The sequence below is a fragment of the Neolamprologus multifasciatus genome, chromosome 17 (genome assembly GCF_963576455.1).
Source record: "Neolamprologus multifasciatus chromosome 17, fNeoMul1.2, whole genome shotgun sequence".
NCBI classification, from domain to species: Eukaryota; Metazoa; Chordata; class Actinopteri; order Cichliformes; family Cichlidae; genus Neolamprologus; species Neolamprologus multifasciatus.
In genome coordinates, this window is record NC_140455.1 from 12,906,533 (window position 1) to 12,913,998 (window position 7,466).

Genomic DNA, 7,466 nt, shown 5'->3' on the forward strand with positions numbered 1-7,466 from the left:
GTTCAACTTGTAGCCAAGCATCTCACTGATCACTGCTGCCGTATTGTAGATCAGCTTGTTAGTGTCGGTAATCGTGGTTGTAGGTATCGTCCGTAGTGCTGCATTAACATCATCTAGCAGACCTTCTGAGGGTACTTCACCTAATCTTGGTAACCGGCAACGGGGGGTCCAGGTTTCAAGCTTGGCCATGATCCTATCTTTCAGGTCAGTTCCTCTCGCACTCAACGATCCTTCTCCTGTCGCACTTGGGGCTATGTACCCAATCTCGGGTGGGGGTAATGATATCTCCCCCCTGACCTTCGGTTTGGTTCGATACTTTGGTGTCACGGTTCGATATTTTTTCGATACAAAAAAAATGTTCATGCCTTTTTAATTTGTCATTTATTAAATTTTCACGGCACATTCTGCACCACACACGCAGGAAGGCTTATACCCCACGGGTCAAACTACCACTCGTGCTGGTAGTAATTATCCTCAATCGCAAGCCGGTCTGGCTCCCCACCGGCTGAGACCGGCAACCGAGGCGATTTAAAGTCCCAGCACGACACTCGGGCAGAGGGTCGCTTCAGCCCAATCACAGAAGCGTGGGTACGAGCAACAGTCCAGAATAAAATAGAATAAAACCAGGCAAACCAGAAAAAGGTAAGCCTACTTAATAAAAACAAGATAAGACAAGCTAAAACAAGACAAGACGAGACAAGACAGCAGGCTCCACCGAGGAGGAGTCCTCACAACAGCGGCTGGGAAGGTGTTTCACTCCTCCGATTTAGGTTGGGCGATTTGCCACGGAGAGGTGAATACAGCAATCAAACCCTAAAACAGATAAATATAACCTTAGACTCTTATAGCTATGAATGCTAATAAAAGTAGTTTTAACGGCTTACCCCAGGACCGGAGGCGCTATACTCTCACTGGTGGGGATAACACGAGCACCTCTCTCCGCAACGTCGGAATAAAACAAACTGCCGCGCTACAACAGGCCGCAAAAACTATATTAACACAAATTCCAGTACTCGGAGGGAATCTGAGGTTAAGCGAGAGCATACCTGTAGCTGTCATATGATCTGCTCTTGCTGATCAGTCCGTCGCAGTGTGCCAGCATTTACTGCTGCTTTGCGCTGAATGCACGTGTGGCAGGAGGAATGTTATTCCTTGGTTCAACCCACTTTCAGCCTGGCGCATTAGGGGGCGCTAGTATAAATAGTGGCCATTTGAGCATTCCTGGATCGCTTACCTGTGATCTCCTTTTTGGTCACCTGACTTCCCCTTGGTGTTGCAGAGATCATTCTGAAGCCTCCATCGTGGCTGGTAGGTGTTTACTCATTGTAGTGTGTGCATTACCTTACTTGGTGGTAAACAGATATTGTTTTTAGGTCATAGCTGTGGAAGCCTCCTATGAGCCCCTGCTCATGTTTCATGACGCGGGTTTACTCGGTACGTACAGTGGGGCAAAAAAGTATTTAGTCAGCCACCGATTGTGCAAGTTCCCCCACTTAAAATGATGACAGAGGTCAGTAATTTGCACCAGAGGTACACTTCAACTGTGAGAGACAGAATGTGAAAAAAAAATCCATGAATTCACATGGTAGGATTTGTAAAGAATTTATTCGTAAATCAGGGTGGAAAATAAGTATTTGGTCAATAACAAAAATACAACTCAATACTTTGTAACATAACCTTTGTTGGCAATAACAGAGGTCAAACGTTTACTATAGGTCTTTACCAGGTTTGCACACACAGTAGCTGGTATTTTGGCCCATTCCTCCATGCAGATCTTCTCAAGAGCAGTGATGTTTTGGGGCTGTCGCCGAGCAACACGGACTTTCAACTCCCGCCACAGATTTTCTATGGGGTTGAGGTCTGGAGATTGGCTAGGCCACTCCAGGACTTTCAAATGCTTCTTACGGAGCCACTCCTTTGTTGCCCGGGCGGTGTGTTTTGGATCATTGTCATGTTGGAAGACCCAGCCTCGTTTCATCTTCAAAGTTCTCACTGATGGAAGGAGGTTTTGGCTCAAAATCTCACGATACTTGGCCCCATTCATTCTGTCCTTAACACGGATCAGTCGTCCTGTCCCCTTGGCAGAAAAACAGCCCCATAGCATGATGTTTCCACCCCCATGCTTCACAGTAGGTATGGTGTTCTTGGGATGCAACTCAGTATTCTTCTTACTCCAAACACGACGAGTTGAGTTTATACCAAAAAGTTCTACTTTGGTTTCATCTGACCACATGACATTCTCCCAATCCTCTGCTGTATCATCCATGTGCTCTCTGGCAAACTTCAGATGGGCCTGGACATGCACTGGCTTCAGCAGCGGAACACGTCTGGCACTGCGGGATTTGATTCCCTGCCGTTGTAGTGTGTTACTGATGGTGACCTTTGTTACTTTGGTCCCAGCTCTCTGCAGGTCATTCACCAGGTCCCTCCGTGTGGTTCTGGGATCTTTGCTCACCGTTCTCATGATCATTTTGACCCCACGGGATGAGATCTTGCGTGGAGCCCCAGATCGAGGGAGATTATCAGTGGTCTTGTATGTCTTCCATTTTCTGATGATTGCTCCCACAGTTGATTTTTTTCACACCAAGCTGCTTGCCTATTGTAGATTCACTCTTCCCAGTCTGGTGCAGGTCTACAATTCTTTTCCTGGTGTCCTTCGAAAGCTCTTTGGTCTTGGCCATGGCGGAGTTTGGAGTCTGACTGGTTGAGGCTGTGGACAGGTGTCTTTTATACAGATGAGGAGGTCAAACAGGTGCCATTCATACAGGTAACGAGTGGGGGACAGAAAAGCTTCTTACAGAAGACGTTACAGGTCTGTGAGAGCCAGGGATTTTCCTTGTTTGAGGTGACCAAATACTTATTTTCCACCCTGATTTACGAATAAATTCTTTACAAATCCTACCATGTGAATTCATGGATTTTTTTTTCACATTCTGTCTCTCACAGTTGAAGTGTACCTCTGGTGCAAATTACTGACCTCTGTCATCATTTTAAGTGGGGGAACTTGCACAATCGGTGGCTGACTAAATACTTTTTTGCCCCACTGTAATTCAATTTCGTTACGATCCCTGCCTTTTATTGTTTGTTTTATAGTAATTACTTATTATGCTTTGCAGGAAGTGTGGGCCTTAGTTTTACACAACGCCACGCTAACTGAGGTGCTGCTGCTTTGCTTTGCTTGGCTTTTACCGTCTGTTCCCGTTGCAAAGTTTCTTTTCCTGCTGCTGCCAGCTTTTTAAAGTGGATGTCGGCGTGGACAGCGGCCATATGCATGCCGGTTATGGGAGTCAGCTGGCGTACATATTGACTGACCGTATGATTAATTTATAGTCGGGCAGACGGCTCGTTGGAGCAATACAGCTCCAGATTTTAAAGTTTTATCCAGATTCTATGTTGTTTTTCTGTTTTGATTTGTAGTTTTGATTTTTGTTACGCCACTGGTGGGAGGCCCTTTTTATAGCTGCAGATCACCAGTGTGGTCCTGCATTTGGGTTATCCCCCAGCGCTACATTAGTTTTGTTGTAATATATTAAAATTTTCTTTGTTTCTTCTATTCAGATGCGGAGTGCCGAAGTGGAGGAGACTAGGGTGCCTTGGTGGTGGGATCCTTTGAGTGTACACACCTGCCTTGTTTAGTTTATTAGTGTGAGTGTGTGATTTTGTGTTGCATTTGTGTCGTGGTGTGTTCTTTTTTTTGAGTTTGTGCGTGGCATCCCTGCCCCTCCACTGGTAAGCCTCAGCTCTGAATATATTTTTAAGCATATTTGTACATGGATTCTTATGACTGTGCTTTTATACGGTGTTTTAAATAATTGTTAATAAATTGTCAATTTGTCTTATCATTGAACCTCGTCTCTGTACTGAGTATAACAAACCTAACTGCCTTCTTGGTGATTAGTGTTACTTCCAGTATTCTCTGGGTGAAATTCCCAGAGTGGCGTTGTCTTTTAAAACTGTGAAGAGTATTTACTTTATTCTCACCTCGTGCTGCCACACACGGGAGGAATGATCCAGAAAAACGCCGGCTTAGCTTTATACGGGCAAACGCCACCTTGCAATCAATATGCAGGTGGGTTCCCAATTAACCTAGTTGCGCAGCGAAGAGAACGAGCGCAGGAGAGAGAGAGTGAGAGAGAAAAAGAAAGGCAAGTAGTCCATCTGGCTACAGTAATAAAAAAATCTATCTGATCAATAAATCACTCATCTTTGGAAAAGAGAGTTTATTACAGAGAAATGGCTCTTTCCAAAATAAATGCTATACTATACGCTTCTTCTGGGCTATATTCTCAGCAGCATATTAAACATATCAGGTCCTCATAAGGAGAATCACGTGCTAACGGCTGTCTAAATGACTCGGGTAAAGTTTGTAACATGCGTGCTTGTTGTTTTTGTCTGCTTCCACTTGTCTTTGCACTAGGGTGATGTCGGCGTAAATGTGCAGTCATATTTGTTGTGTTCCCACTAGTGCTGTCAGCGTTAATCTTGTTGAAATGACGTTAACGCCACAACACGGCAAATCTCCGTTAACAAGCTACCGCGGATCGCCCCGTGTGTTAACGAGCTAACTGCGCTAACGCAGTAGTTCCCATCCATGTAAGTGAGCATTGCATGGCACATCCGACATACTGTTTTACTTTTGTCCATGACACGCTTACCTTCAGGGTCATACATCACATGAAAACCAAAATAGTTCCAAACGCCAGATCTGAATGAGGGTGGGGGAGGTTCAATTTGCCATGTTGCAAGGAGAGCTTAACTTCTGTCTCGCTAGCTTGCCCTGCGCTCAATGAATCTGTGTTCGACTACTCCGCCTAGGCCGCACTGTGGAGCGCAGATCCACTGAGCACTCAACACAGACAGCATCGTCAGAAGGAAAGTTGATAAAATAAATTAAAAATTTTGTATTGTTCGATACATATGCATACCGAACCGAAAGCACTGTATCGAATGGTTCAATATCGATACGAGTATTGTTGCACCCCTAATATAAATATATATATATATATATATATATATATATATATATATATATATATATATATATATATATATATATATATATATTATCTCAGTGAACAAAAATAATGTTGACAATACAAAACGGCTTATTACGTTCCAAAACGAGGTGGGATGAGGTTTAGTCCAGTATGAGATTTAGTTTAGTTCCATGGACCTGTGATAGGTCATGTGTCAACAGTTTAACTCAGTCCATAGGTTCACGATTCCTACCGCAATGTAACGGTGGTCGGGTGGCTCGCCATCCCGCGCTGACCAGGGCTGTGATCGTGGGAGAAAAAAAAAAACCTGACCTAAACAAGGTCACAAACATAAATTATCATTCAATATTAAATTTAAACAGCGTTCGACTGCCATGATAAAACAAAATCAATAAATCCATAAATAACAAAGTCAAATAATGCCATATTTTATACAACAATCAATAAACCAATAACCAAACAAATCATAACATATTATAGTCATCTTATAATGAATTTCATTCAAAATACTATTATACAAAAACATTCTCATGGGTCCCATCAAAGCTAATAAACATTATCCAAAATTAATCAATTAACACATTTAATCACAGGTGTTACGCAACAAGTTCAATAATCTAAAGGGAGTTTAACTCAATTCAAACGTCTCATAGGCCGTTTTGGCATTTAATCAGAAAAGTAACAAAAAACATCCAGAACTACAAAAATCAAATCACTCGCTCAACTCTTGATACGTTAATTCAACATTCGGCCATAGTGAAATAAACAAAAACAACAATATTCAATAAATAAAACCAGTAATTGCACTTACTGTCAGTAGCCTAGCATTAGCGTTTTAGAATGCGCGACCGCGGCTCCGCATTTTCATTAATTGTGACAAAACAAAACAAACAAATAACTCACCGTTGAGTCGATTGAGAGAGGGTGTAAAGGTGAATGAATCGGCCAGGTTATTGCACGCAGTCAACTGGTATGTAGTCTGTAATTTGTCAATATCTGACAAGAACGTGTTGTGGAAGTTTTCCACTTAAATAAAGCCTGCAGACGAGCGGTGAGCGGTAGCTAACATTCTTTAATCCAAGCACACAAAGACAACATACAAACAAGCTTGTGGAGCCCCATGGCCACGGGACAGACGGTCAGCAGAGGTCTCACTGAGTCTAGCATGGCTCTCAGTTAAATACCTTCTCCAGGAACAAAAGGCAGTACACAGCTGTTTCACACCTTAAGGTTCACACTCCCTTGCTACTTCCCAGAGTCCTCAAGAGATAAAAGACTGGTCCTCTGGAGTTCCTGTTTCCCCAACATCCTTACTACACCCCCTACCATTTGTCTTAAGTATGAGTGTCAGACATGTTAAAACAATGAAATAATGTGATTAATACCTAGGTGAAAGAAATTCCTATACAATCCCACCCTTTGATTCTTAAATCAAGAATCACATTAAAACCAGAATTTCTTTCCTGACATTCTGTTTATCACATCAACATTATTGTTCACTTAAAGGAGTTTCACACTGTGTATCCTCACTGTTCTGTTCTCCCACCACCCTTTGTTCATCTTTAATCTTCCCCACAATCTAAGCTCTCACATGCAAATGGAAACAACAATGATACAGAGGAAAGGTCTTCTCCAGAGTGTCAAAGTACTTTGCATGGCAAAGTGAAACAGCATTAGGTGGTCATTCTCAGTCACAGTCATGGCTCCTGGTGTCTGTGCCATTTACAGAGTCATAATTCCAACGCTGATCTTCCTTGCGCTGTCACTTTTGGAGCTTAGCACGCTCTCTCCATCCCTCGATTTCTGTTCCAACGCAGCTGTAGATTTAAGGCAGAGCATGTCGTACACCTTAGTTGTCTTCCTCAGCGTCAACGGCGAAACTCTTTCATTTTATTTTTAAGATTTTGCTGTTCAAAATCTCCTCATGACAATCCTTTGGAAGCCCAGTGGTGCAGCCCACTGTCGTTTGTCAGTTGTCCTGCAGATGGTCCCTGCTTCTCACTGGTCCACTTGAAGTGTTGTCTCCTAGTCATAGTTTGCATCTGCGCCTCAGTCAATCCTTCCATATCCCTCATGTCATGGTTCCTGCAATTTAAAAATGAAAACTTCCCTGGAAAACCCTCTTTTTCCCTCTGTCAGCTTATCACCATTAGACATGCACAATAAAGTTGTGCATTGTCTCTTAAAAATTCTCAGGGCTTCTCCCCTGAAGTAACTTTACTCCAGGCCCTGTCGTAAGAAAAAAAACATTAGCCAGTGGTGTGTCCTGCTGTAGATCATGTGATTAGATCATATGATTAGCCCTCTGCTGTGGAAAAAGTGATATGGATGTTAGCGCAGCGCGTCTGTATGCACACTTTCTCACAGTGACCTCTGCACTGTAAACAATACAAGGTCATGAATAACACACCGCTGGTAAATTCACAAAGACACAGAAAGTGGCAATTAAAAGGTCAAGTCAGCACGGCA

The 7,466-nt window shown here is 43.0% G+C and overlaps 1 long non-coding RNA gene across 1 annotated transcript in view; it reads right to left on the bottom strand.

Annotated features, from left to right (window-relative positions):
- Positions 1-1,434, bottom strand: part of LOC146499035 (uncharacterized) — a 96,853-nt gene extending 95,419 nt beyond the window's left edge. Inside the window, exons 1-2 of the long non-coding RNA XR_014870074.1 lie at positions 1,047-1,434; positions 841-970 (exon numbers count right to left, since the gene is read on the bottom strand). This is a non-coding gene — a long non-coding RNA (uncharacterized LOC146499035). The remainder of the gene's footprint in view (positions 1-840; positions 971-1,046) is intronic.
- Positions 1,435-7,466: the final 6,032 nt, after the last annotated feature.